Raw genomic sequence first — 12,632 nt, forward strand, 5'->3', positions numbered from 1 at the left:
CAGTCAGGGTCTGGGTTAGGGTTTGGGATAGGTTAGGTTTTAAAGTTAGGGCTTAAATTAGCATTAGGGTTAGTTCTAGGTTAATGATAGGGTGAGGTTTAGAGTCTAGGTTTGAATTAGGGTAATGGATAGGGTTAAGATTAGGGATAGGGCTAGTTTTAGAACTAGATTTAGCATTCGAGTTAGGGTTATGTTAATGGCAATGAATAGGGTTAGGGCTAGGGATATGTTTATTATTAGGGCTAGGGTTAGGGTTATGATTAGGGTTAAAACGTGGGTTATGGCTTGGATTAAGGTTAGGAACAGGGCTAAATTAGGGCTAAAATTAGGGCTAGGTTAGTGTTAGGGTTAGGACTGGTTTTAGAGTTAGGGTTAAGAGTAAGGGCATGTTTAGTGCTATGATAAGGGCTTTGATTTGTGTTAAGTTTAGGGATAGGATCAGGGCTAAGGATAATGTTAGATCTAGGCTTAAGTTTGGGGATAGTTTTAGGATTATCATTATGGCTAGGTCTAGTGTAAGTGTTAGTTTTAAGGTAGGGTCATCTTTACAGCTTGGGTATTTATTATGGTCAGAGTCAGAGTTAGAGTTTGGTTAAAGTCAGAGTTTAGTGTTAGGGGTCGAGTTAGCATCTGTGTTTGTTTAGGGTAATGATAGGGTTTTGATTAGGGTTCAGGTTAGGTTTAGCTAATTATCAGGGTTAAGGTTTGGTCTATGGTTTTCATTAGAGAAAGGGTTAGGGTTAGTATAATGGACAGTTTAGGGCTATGTTTTGGGCTAGGTTTAGGGTTAGGAATAGGCTCTGAATTACAGTTATGGTTAGGGTTAGAACTAGGGTTAGGTTCAGGGTTATGTTTAGCATAAGGTTTAGGTTTTGAGCTAGGGTAATGCCTAGGTTGAGCGTTAGGTTTAGGGTTAAGTCTAAGGATAAGATTACAGTACAGTTAGAGTTAGGGTTAGGATTAGGGCTAGGTCATCATTAGGGATAGGAATAAGGTTAGGGTGATGGATAGGTTTAGATGTAGGTTTAGGTTTATAGTTAGGGTAAGAAAGAGGTTTAGTTTGGGGTTAGAGATATGGTTACATTTAGTTATATGATGAGGGCTAGCATTTAAGTTAGGGTTATGTCTATAACAAGTGTGAGGTTTAGGGTTAGGTCTAGGGTTAGTTTTCTGGTTAGTTAGGTTTAAGCCTAGTGTTAGAGCTATGGATAATGTAGGGTTATTAGGGTTTTGGCTAGGTATAGTGTTAGGTTTAGATTTTCAGGTAGGGTCAAATTTAGAGAGGTTTACTGTAAAGGCAAGGTAAGAGTTTGGTTTAGAGTTAGTGTTAGGGTTAGAGCAAGAATTAAGACTCGGTTTAAGTCTAGGGGTAGGGTTAGTGTTTGGGTTAGGTTCAGGGTTATTGTTAAAGATAAGGCTAGGTTTGGGTTAGGTCTAGGGATAGAGTTAAGTCTAGATTTAGGATTAGGTTTAGGTCTAGGGCTAGTATTAGGGTTTGGTCTAGGGTAAGGTTCAGGTTTAGACCTAGGGTTAGTGTTAGGATCAGAATAAGGATTATGGTTAGTATTAGGGTTTGGGATAGGGTTAGAGCTTGAGTGATGGCTTTCTTTAGGACTATTAAAAGGGTTAAGATTTTGGTTAGCCTAATAATTAGGGATAGGTCTAGCATTACCATTAGTGTTTTTGTTTGGCTTAAGGTAAGTGATACTTTTAGAGCTAGGGTTAGGGCTAGAGTTAGAATTAAGTTTAGGGTTATATCTAGGTTTTGGACTCAGATTAGGGCTAGTTTTTGTATTAGGGTTAAGTAAATGGCTAATGTAAAAACTAGGGTTACAATTAGGGTTATTTTTAGGGTAATAGTTAGGGGTAGGTATAAGTGTAAGTGTTAGGTTTAAGATTAGGGTAATATTTAGAGCTAGTGTTATTGTTAGGATCTGAGTAAGAATCAGAGTTTGTTTAAGGGTTAGATTTAGGACTCAAATAAAGGCTACATTTTCTGTTAGGGTTTGGTTTACAATGAGGGTTCTGTTTAGAGATAGGGTGACTGTTAAGATATGAGTTAGGGTGAGGGATAGTTTTAAGGTTAGGGTTATGACATGAATTAAGGCTCAGGTTACTGTTAAAGTTTTGTTTAACTTTAGCATGGTGTTTAGAGCTAGGCTGACTGTTAGGATATGAGTCAGTGTCAGAGTAAGTTTTAAGGTTAGGGTTAGGACTCCAATTGGCCTAGGGTTAGGTCTAGGTGTAGTGTTAGGGTTTGGTTTAAGTTAAGGTTTAGGGTTAGGGATATTGCTCAATTTGGTTTTAGTCTTAGGTTTAGGGTTAGCACTAGTTATATGATTAGCATTAGGGTTAGGACTAGTGTTAGTAGTGTTAGGCTATGTTTAGAGTTAGGGTTAAATTTGTAGTTAGCATTAGATCCAAGGTTCGGGCTAGGTCTAAAGGTAGGGCAAGTATTAGGCTAGGGTTAGGATTATGGTAATGGATAGGTTTAGAAATAGGGAGAGGGCTTGGACCATAGTTAGAGTTTTGTGTTAGGTTTAAGCCTAGTGTTAGAGCTATGGATAATGTAGGGTTATTAGGGTTTTGGCTAGGTATAGTGTTAGGTTTAGATTTTCAGGTAGGGTCAAATTTAGAGAGGTTTACTGTAAAGGCAAGGTAAGAGTTTGGTTTAGAGTTAGTGTTAGGGTTAGAGCAAGAATTAAGACTCGGTTTAAGTCTAGGGGTAGGGTTAGTGTTTGGGTTAGGTTCAGGGTTATTGTTAAAGATAAGGCTAGGTTTGGGTTAGGTCTAGGGATAGAGTTAAGTCTAGATTTAGGATTAGGTTTAGGTCTAGGGCTAGTATTAGGGTTTGGTCTAGGGTTATGGTTAGTTTTAGGCATAGAGCTAAATTGTGGATAGGATTAGAATTAGGTTAAGTGTTCAGCTTAGGCCTAACATTAGGACTAGAGTTATGGTTATATTTAGGGTAAGGGGTGGTGTTATAGCTAGGTTTAGAGGTAGGGCAAGGGTTAGAATTAGGTTTAAGGATAGGGATAGTCTTAAGGATATGATTAATACTAATTTAGGGCTAGAATGAGTGCTAGGGTTTGTTGTAGGTTTAGTTCTAGAATTAGGGCTAGGACTACTGTCAAGCCTAGTGTTACAGTTAGGGGTAGATTTAGGGTTAGGTTTGCGTCTAGGTCTAGTGTAAGTGTTAGGCTTAGGGTAAAGGTCAGGTATAGAGCTAGGTTTATTTTTAGGATCAGGATCAGGGTTAGGGTTTGTTTTACCTTAATATTTAAGGATAGGGCTCAAATGAGCATTAGGGTTAGGGTTAGAGTAATGGATATGGTTAGGTTTAGGGTTGAGGGTACGTTTCCGGGAATGGAGAAGTTTCAAGTTAGCAAAACAGTTAGTGTTAGGCCTAGGGTTAGCAGTAGGATTAGGGTTATCATATGGATAATGTATAAAGTTAGAGATAGGTTTAGGGCTAACATTATTGTTATTGTTAAGATTAGGCCTAGAGTTAGGCTTAGGGTTTGGGTTAAGTCTGGTAACATAACTTAGTGTAGGGTTAGGGTTAGGTTTAGGGTATAGGTAAGGTTTTGAGCTAGGATTAGTCATAAGGTAAGGGTTAGGTTTAGTGTTAGGTCTAGGGTTAGGAATTATGCTTATGGTCAGGTTTAGGTTGAGTTTTAGGGCTAGGGTTTTCATTAGGGTTAGGGTTAGGTTTAGGGTAATATATTGGGTTAGATGCAAGGTTAGCTTTAGTGTTAAGGTTAGATTTAGGGTTAAGTTTAGTTATAGGGCTAGGTTTACTATTTTGGGTTTAGGGTAAGGTTTAGGGTTTGAGTTAAGGTTGGGGCTACAGCAAGGGTTAGGTTTGGGGTTAGGTCTACGGTTAGGTTTATGGTTTGTATTTGGGTTTTTGTTAGGGTTAGGGCTAGGGTTTTCATTAGGATTAGGACTAGGTATAGAATTATGGATAGATTTTGGCTTAGTACAATGTAGCTAGAGTTAGGGCTATGGTTAGGATTAGGTTTAGGGCTAGGTTTAGGGTTATGGTTAGGGTTAGGGTTAAATCTAGTTAGGGCTAAAATTAGGGCTATTTTTTGTTAGGGTTAGGGCTATTTCCAATGTAAGAACTAGGGTTACATTTAGGATTGGTATTTGTGTTTGGGTTTGTGCTCAGTCTTGTGTTAGTAGTACCTTTACTGTTAGGGTGATATATAGAGCTAGGATTAGTGTTTGGATAAAAGTTTTGTCAGGGTTGAATTTTGGCCTAGGAGTCGAATTAGTGCTAGGGTTATTGCTAGTTATAGTGGTAGGGTTTGGTATGTATATATATATATATATATATATATATATATATATATATATATATATATATATATATAAATTTAGGGTTAGAGCAAAGGCTAGGTTATGCTTTACGGTTAGGGCTATGGCTAGGTTTAGGATTAGGAATAGTGTTAGGACTAGTGGTAGGATGAGGTTTAGGCTTAAGGTTAGGGTTAGATTTAGCATTATGGTTAGATCTAGGGTTAGGGCTATGGGTAGGTTAGGGCTAAAGTTAGGGCTAGTGTGAGGGTTACAGTAACGGATATGGTTAGAAATAAAAATAGGGCTAGGGTTGAGAGTTAGTGGTAGTCTTATGGCTAGGGTTAGGGTTAGGGCTAAATTAGGTTAGGATTAACCCTAGGATAAGTGTTAGGGTTAGGCATATGGTTAGGGCTAGTGTTAGGGTTAGTTTTAGGAGCAAGGATGGGGTTATATAGCTTGGTTCAGAGCTAGGGAAAGGACTAAAATTAGGGATAGGGATAGGGTGAGGGTTCTGGTTAGGATTAAGGCTAGGTTTAGGGTGAGGATGAAGGTTAGGGATTCTGTTAGGTTTAGGGTTAAAATTAGGGCTAAGGCTAATATCAGGTCTAGGGTTAAAATTTGGAATAGTTTTAGGGTTTGGTTTCTGGCCAGGTCTAATGTAAGGGTTAGGTTTATGTTAAGGGTCAGAATCAGTGCTAGGTGTATTATTAGGGTCAGAGTCTGGGTTAGGTTTGGTTTGGGTTTAGGTTTATGGTTGGTGCTCGAATTAGCATTAGGATTAGGGTTTGTGTTAAAATAATGGATAGGGTTAGGTTTAGGCTTCAGTTTAGGTTTAGAATAATTTATAGGGTTATTGTTAGGCATAGGGTTAAGGTTTGGAACAGCATTAACATTTGGGTTAGGCTTATTTTTGGGGTAATGGATATGGTTAGTGCTTGTGTTAGGGATTGGGTTAAGGTTAGAATCAGGGCTTGGATTAGGGTTAGGCTTAGGATTGGTGTTAGGATTAGGTTTAGGGTAAGTGTTAGGGTTTTAGCTAGGGTTAGGGCTAGCGTAAGGTTTAGGGTTAGAGTCACGGCTATGGTTAGGGTTAGGGTTAGGGTTAGGGATAGGGATAGCATTAAGTTTAAGGTTATGTTTAAAGTAATGGATAATGTTAGATCTAGGATTTGGGCTATGGTTACAGTTAGGATTCGGGCTAGGATTAGGGTTAGAGTTAGGGCTAGGTTTAGGCTTATAATAAGGTTTAGAGTTTGAGCTAGGATAATGGCTACACCGAGTTAGGGTTATGGTTATGGATAGTTTCAGGGTTAGGGTTATGGATAAATCCTGTGTTAGGGTTAGGTTTTGGGTTAAGATAAAGTTTAGATCTAGAGTTTATGTTAGGGTAAGGGTCAGTGTTCAGGTTAGTATTGGATTTAGCGTTAGGTGCAGAATTAGAACTAGGTTTAGGTCTAGGGGTAGTGTTAGTCTTTGTGTTAGGTTAATGGTTATTGTTAGGGCTAGGACAAGGAATTTGTTTAGGGCTAGGGCTAGAGTAATGGCTATATTTAGGATTAAGTTTAGATCTAGTACTAGTGTTAAAGTTAGGTTTAGATATAGGTTTAGTGGTAAGGCTAGTGTGAGGGATTGGTTTAGGATTAGGGTCAGGCTTATTCCTAAGGTTAGTGTTAGGGTCAGAATAAGGGTCAGGGTTAGGGTTAGGCTTTGAGTTCGGGTTAGAGATAAAATGAGGTCTATGGTTAGGACTAGTAATAGAGTTAAAGTTTGAGGCAGGCTAATGATTAGGGTTAGAACCAGGGTAGCATTAGGGTGAGGGTTTGACTTAAGGTAAGGGATAAATTTAGAGTTAGGGTTAGGATTATTGTTAGGGCTAGGGTTAAAGCAAGAGTTAGGTCTCAGATTAGGGCTAGGTTTTGTGTTAGGGTTAGGGCTATGGCTAATGTAAGGACTGGTTTTACAATTAGAATTAGTTTTCTGGTTTGGGTTAGGGCTAGGTCTAGTGTTTGGGTTAGGGTGATATTTAGAGCTAGGGTTAGTTTTAAGTTCAGAGTCAGGGTCAATATTAGTTGTAGGTTTAGGGCTAGATGTAGCATTAGAATTTGGTTTAGGTTAAGGGTTAGGATTAGGGCTATAGCTCAGTTTATTTTGAGGGCTATGGCTAGGCTTAGGGAAAGTTTTCTAATTAGCATTAGGGTTAAGGCTCCTGTTAGGGTGAGGTTTACGTTTAGGATTAGGGTTAGATTTAGAGTTAGGGTTAGATCTATGTTTATGGCTAGGTCTAAGTTTAGGGCAAGGTTTGGGCTAGGGTTAGGGCTATGCTTTAGCTTATAGAAAGGGGTAAGTTTAGAACTAGGGATAGGGCTAGGGCGAGAATTAGAGTTAGTCTTAGGGCTAGGGATATGGTTAGGTTTAAGATTAGGGCTAAATTAGTGATAGGTTTAGAGCTAGGGTTAGTATTAGGGCTAGGCCTTGGTTTAGGGCTAGGGTTAGGATTAGGGTTAGGGTATGGTACGATTTTAAAGCTAGGTTTAGACCTAGGGTGAAGGTTCAATTTAGGGTTAGGGCTAGTGTTCGGGTTAGAGTTTGGATTAAGGCTAATTTTATGGCCATGATTAGGGCTACGTTTTTTGTTAGGGTTAGGTCTAGCATTAGGACTACGGCTAAGGTCAGGTCTAGTGTTATGGTTACCGATAGTTTTAGGGTTAATTTTATGGTTAGGTAGAGAGTAACGATTAGGTTAAGGGTTAGGTCAGATTTAGATAGGGGTATTATTAGGGTCAGGAAAAGGATTAGGATTTGTTTAGGTTAAGATTGAGGTTTAGGGCTGAAATTAGCATTACGGGTAGGATTTGTGTTAGGGTAATGGATATTTTTAGGTTTAGGGTTCAGGTTAGGTTTAGGTAATAGTGTTTGAGTTATGGATAGGGTTAGGGTTATCCTAGTGTAAAAATTAGGGTTAGGTTTAAAATTAAGGTAATGGATAGAATTAGCTAGGGTTGGGGTTAGGGTTATGGTTAGGCTTAAGGCTAGATTTAAGATTAGGTTTAGGGTAAGGGTTAGGGTTAGAGATAAAGCTAGGGTTAGGGCTCAGAATAGGGCTAGGTTTTAGATTAGTTTATGTTTAAGGTACGACTATGGCTTGTGTAAGAACTAGCATTATGATTAGGGCTAGATTTAAGGTTAGGGTTAGGTCTAGGTCTAGTTTTAGGATTAGGTTTAGTTTTAGGGTGATGATTTGAGATAGGGCAAGTGATAGGGTCAGAGTCAGGGTCAGTGACAGTTTTAGGGTTAGGGATAACATTAGATTTAGAGCTAGGGTTAAGCGTAGGTGTAGGTTTAGGTTTTGCGTTAAGGTTAGAACAAGAATTAGGGCTAGGGCTAATGTGAGGTATACAGTTACAGTTAGGTTACGATTAGTATTAGGGCTATGGCTCAGTTTTGTTTTAGGTGTAGGGCTCGGCTTAGGGCTAGTTTTTGAATTAGCAATAGTTTTAGGGCCAGTAGTAGGGTGAGGTTTAGGCTTAGGGTAAGGGTTAGATTTAGAATTATGTTTAGATCTAGGGTTAGGGCAAGGTTTATGGCTAAGGTTAGAGCTAGTATTAGGGTTACGGTAACAGATAAGGTTAGTATGAGAAGTACGTCTAGCTGGAGAGTTAGAGTTAGTCTTAGGGTTAGGGTTAGAGTAAGGGTTTTATTTAGTGATAAATTAGGGCTAGGATTAAAGCTAGAGTTACTTTTATGGTTAGGCCTAGTGTTAGTGCTAGGGTTAGGGTTAATGATAGTGTTAGGTTTAGGGTTACGATTAGGGGATGTGATGTGATTATACCTAGGTTAAGATCTAGGGCAAAGGTTGAAATCAGGGATTGGGCTAGGGTTACGGTTCAGATTAGGATTAAGGCTAGGTTTAGGGCTAGGATACGGGCTAGGATTTGTGTTAGGTTTAGAGCAAGAATTAGGTAAAGTGCTAATGTCAGGTCTATGGTTTGTTTTGGGATAGTGGTACGGTGAGTTTTATAGCTATGTCTAGTGTAAGGGTTAGGTTTAGGGTAAGGGTCAGGATTATAGTTGGGTGTATTATTAGAGTCAGTGTGCTTTTCAGAGTTTGGTTTGTGTTATGGTTTCGGTTTAGTGATCAAATTAGCATTAGTTTCAGTGTTAGGGGTAGGTATAGCATAATTGATAGGGTTAGGTTTAATGCTCAGGTTAGGTTTAGGTAATGGATAGGGTTAGTATTAGTGATAGGTTTAAGTTTAGGCCTAGGGTTAGCATTTGGGTTAGGCTTATGTTTAGGGTAATGGATTGGTATAGGGCTAGGGTTTTGGTTAGGATTAGGTCTAGGGTTAATGTAGATTTAGCGTTATGCCTAGGATTAGTGTTAGGGTTAGGGTGAGGTTTAGGGTAAGTGTTAGGGTTTGACCTATGGTTAGGGCTAGGGCGAGGGTTAGGGTTAGTGTCAAGTCTTGGTTTAGGATTAGTGTTAAGTTTAGTTCTAAGTTTAGCATTAAAGTTAGGTTTATGTTTAGGGTAATGGATAAATTTAGAGCTACAGTTTAGTCTTGGTTATGGTTAGTAATAGGGCTAGGATTAGGGTTAGGTTTAGGGTTAGTGTCAGGGCTAGGGTTATGTTTATGTTAAGGGTTAGTGTTTGACCTAGGTTTAGGGCTAGGGTGAGGGTTAGTGTTAGGGTTAAGTTTAGGCATAGGGCTAGGATTAAGGCTAGGATTAGGGCTAGGTTTTGTGTGAGGTTTAGGGCTAGCATTAGGGCTGTGGTTACTGAATGAGCTATGATTAGGGTTATGGCTAGACCTAGTGTTTGGGTTATGTCTAGATTTTTGGTTTCAATAAAGTTTAGAGCTAGGTTTGTGTTAGGGTATGTGTCATTGTTCTGGTTAGGGTTACATTTAAGGTTAGGGCCAGAATTAGGGTTAGGTTTAGGTCTAGGGGTAGGGTTAATGTTTCAGTTACGTTAAGGGTTATTGTTAGGCCTATGGCTAGGTTTTTGTTTAGGCCTAGTGCTAGAGTTATGGCTAGATTTTTGATTAAGCTTTTTTCTAGGTCTGGTGTTAGGGTTAGGTTTAGGTATAGTGTTACCCGTACGGCTTATGTTAGGTTTCGGTTTAGAGTTAGGGTCAGGTTTAAACCTAAGGTTAGAGTTAAGGTCAGAATAAGGATCAGGGTTAGGGTTAGAGTTTAGATTAGGATTAGAGATAGAATGAGAGCTAGTTTTAGGATTAGTATTAGAGTTATGTTTGGGGTAGGCTAAGCATAAGTGTTAAGACTAGGGCATTAGGGTGAAAGTTTGGCTTAGGGTAAGGGACAGGGTTAGAGCTAGGGATGTGGATTGAATTAGGGTTAGGGATAGGGCTACAGTAAAGTTAGGGTTAGGTTTAAAGCTAGGTTTATGTCTCAGATTAAGGCTAGGTTTTCTGTTAGGGCAGGGCCATGGCTAATTTAAGACCTAGAGTTCCAATTAGCTTATTTTTAGGATTAGATTAAGGGTTAGAGTCATATTTAGGGCTAGGGTGATGTTTAGAGCTCGGGTAAGTGTTAGGGTCAAAGTCAGGGTCCGTGTAAGTTCTAGAGTTAGGATTGGGACTCGAAGTAGTGCTAGGTTTAGTACTAGATATAGGGTTAGGGTCTGATTTAGGGTAAGGTTTAGGGTTAAGCCTATGACTCAGTTTTATTTGAGTGCTAGGGCTAGGGTTAGGGCTAGTTTTCCAAATAGCATTAGTCATATGGCTAGTTTTAGGGTGAGATTTAGGCTTAGAGTTAGGGTTAGATTTAGAGTTAGGATTAGATCTAAGTTTAGGTCTAGGCCATAAACTAGGGCTAGAGTTGAGGCTAAGTTTAGGGCTAGGGTTTGGGTTATTTTAAGAAATAGTTTTAAAACTAGGGTTAGGACTACAGTGAGATTTAGAATTAGTCTTAGGGCTAGGGTTAGCATTAGGTCAAAATTAGCACTAGGATTAGTGCTAGGATTAGTTTTAGGGCTAGGTCTAGTTTTAGGGCTAGGTTTAGGGTTAGGATTAGGCTAGTTTAAGTGCTAAGATTAGGGCTGGGTTTTGTGTTAGTGTTAGGGCTAGGATTAGGGCTAGGGCTAATATCAGGTCTAGGTTTATGGTTAAGGTTAGTTTTAGGGTGAAGTTTATGGCTAGTTTTAATGTAAGTGTTAGGTTGAGGTTTAGGGTCACTTTTAGAGATAGGGTTATGATTAGGTACATAGTAACCGTTATTGTTTTGGGTTAGGGTAAGGTTAAGTCTTAGGGCTCTAATAAGAGTTAGGGTTAGGGCTAAGGTTAGGGTAATGAATATGGTTAGGTTTAGGGTTCAGGTTAGGTTTAGGTTATTGGATAAATTTAAGGTTAGAGATAGGTTTAGGGTTATCCTACAGTTAACATTAGGGTTAAGGTTATGGTTAGGGTAATGGATAGGGTTAGAGTGAGGCTTTGGTCTAGGTTTATGCTTAGGATTAAGGCTAGGGTTATGTTTAGGGTTAAGGCAAATTTTAGGGTTAGGGTTAGGTTTAGGATAATTTTTAGGGCTAGGGCCAGTGTTAGGGTTAGGGTTAAAATGAGGTATAGGGCTCGGATTAGGGCTAAGCTTTGGGTTAGGTAAGGGCTACGTTTAGGGCTAAAGCTAATGTAAAAACTAGGGTTGTGATTAGGGCTACTTTTAATGTTAGGTTTAGGGCTGTCTAGTTTTAGGGTTAGGTTAATTTTTAGGTTGATGTTAGAGTTAATGTTAGTTTCAGGGTCAGAGTCAGGGTCAAGAATAGTTTTAGGATTAAGATAGGACTGGAATTAGGACTAGGGTTAGGGTTAAGTTTTGGGTTAAGTTTATGGTTAGGGCTGTGCCTCAGTTTTGTTTTAAGGCTAGAACTATTTTAGGGCTGGCTTTAGGATTAGCATTAGTGTTAGGGCTAATGTTAGTGTGAGTTTTACGGTTAGGGTTAGGGTTAGATTTAGAGCTATGTTTAGATCTAAGATTAGGGCTAGCACTAGGGTTGGGGCTAAGGTTAGAGAAAGTTTTAGGGTTTTGGTAAGGGATGGGGTAAGAACTAGGAATAGAGCTAGGGTGAGAGTTGGAGTTAGTCTTAGTGATAGTGTTAGGGTTAGGGTTAGAATTAGTGCTAAAAAGGGCTAGGGTTAGGTCTAGGGTTATTTTTATATTTAGGTCTAGGGCTAGGGTTGGGGTTAGGTTTAAGGGAAGCGATGGAGTTACAGCTTGGTTCAGAACTAGTTCGAGGGATAAAATTAGGAAAAGGGCTAAGTTAGGCTACAGGTTAGAACCAAGGCTAGTTTTAGGGCTACAATGAGGGCTAGCGTTTGTGTTAGGGTTATAACAAATATTAGGGCTAGAGCTAATATCATGTCTAGGTTTACGGTTAGGGATAGTTTTAGGGTAAGATTTATGGCTAGGTCTAGTGTCAGAGTAAGGTTTATTGTAAGGTTCAGGTTTAGAGCCAAGGGTAATAAAATGGTCAGGGTCAGGTTTTGGGTTTGGGTAGGTTAAGATTTAGGGTTAGGACTCAAAATTAGAGTTATGGTTAGAGTTAGGGTTAGGGTAATGGATAGGGTTAGGTTTATCTTCAGATTACGTTTAGGGTTCAGATTAGGTATAGGGTAATGGATAGGGTTAGGGTTAGGCTAATGTTTAGCATTAGGGTTATGTTTATCATTAGGGTAATTGATAGAATTAGAGCCAGTGTTAGGGATAGAGTTATGGTTAGGATTACGGCTAGAGTTAGGGTTAGGTTTAAGGCTAGGGTTTGGGTTAGTTTTAGGTATGCTTTAAGGTTTGAGCTAGGGTTATTTCTAAGGCCATGGTTAGGTTTAGAGTTAGGACTAAGGTTAAGGTTATGGTTATGGTTAGGGTTAATATTATGGTTAGGTCTAAGGTTATCATTAGCTTTAGGGTAATGGAAAGGATTAGATGTCAGGTTAGGGTTATGGTTAGGTTAAGGACTAGGGTTGGGTTAGATTTAGAGTATGATTAGAGTTTGAGCTAAGGTTAGGACAAAAGTAAGAAATATATTTAAGTTAGGTCTAGGGTTAGGTTTAAGGTTAGAGTTAGGGTAATGAGTGAGGTTAGAGCTAGGGTTAAGGCTAGGGTTAAGTTTAGGATTAGGGATAGGGTTAAGGTTAGGCTTAGGCTTAGTGTAAGTCCTATAGTTAGGTTAAGGGTAAGGAACAGGGATTGACTAATGGTTAGAGATAGGTTGAGTGTTTGGGTTAGAATCATGGCTAGTGATAGAGTTAGGGTAAGGGTTAGGGATAGAGTTAGGGTAAGGGTTAGGGCTAGGATTTGGGTTAGTGTTTGGGATA

This window comes from Callospermophilus lateralis, unplaced genomic scaffold (assembly GCF_048772815.1).
Source record: "Callospermophilus lateralis isolate mCalLat2 unplaced genomic scaffold, mCalLat2.hap1 Scaffold_544, whole genome shotgun sequence".
NCBI lineage: Eukaryota > Metazoa > Chordata > Mammalia > Rodentia > Sciuridae > Callospermophilus > Callospermophilus lateralis.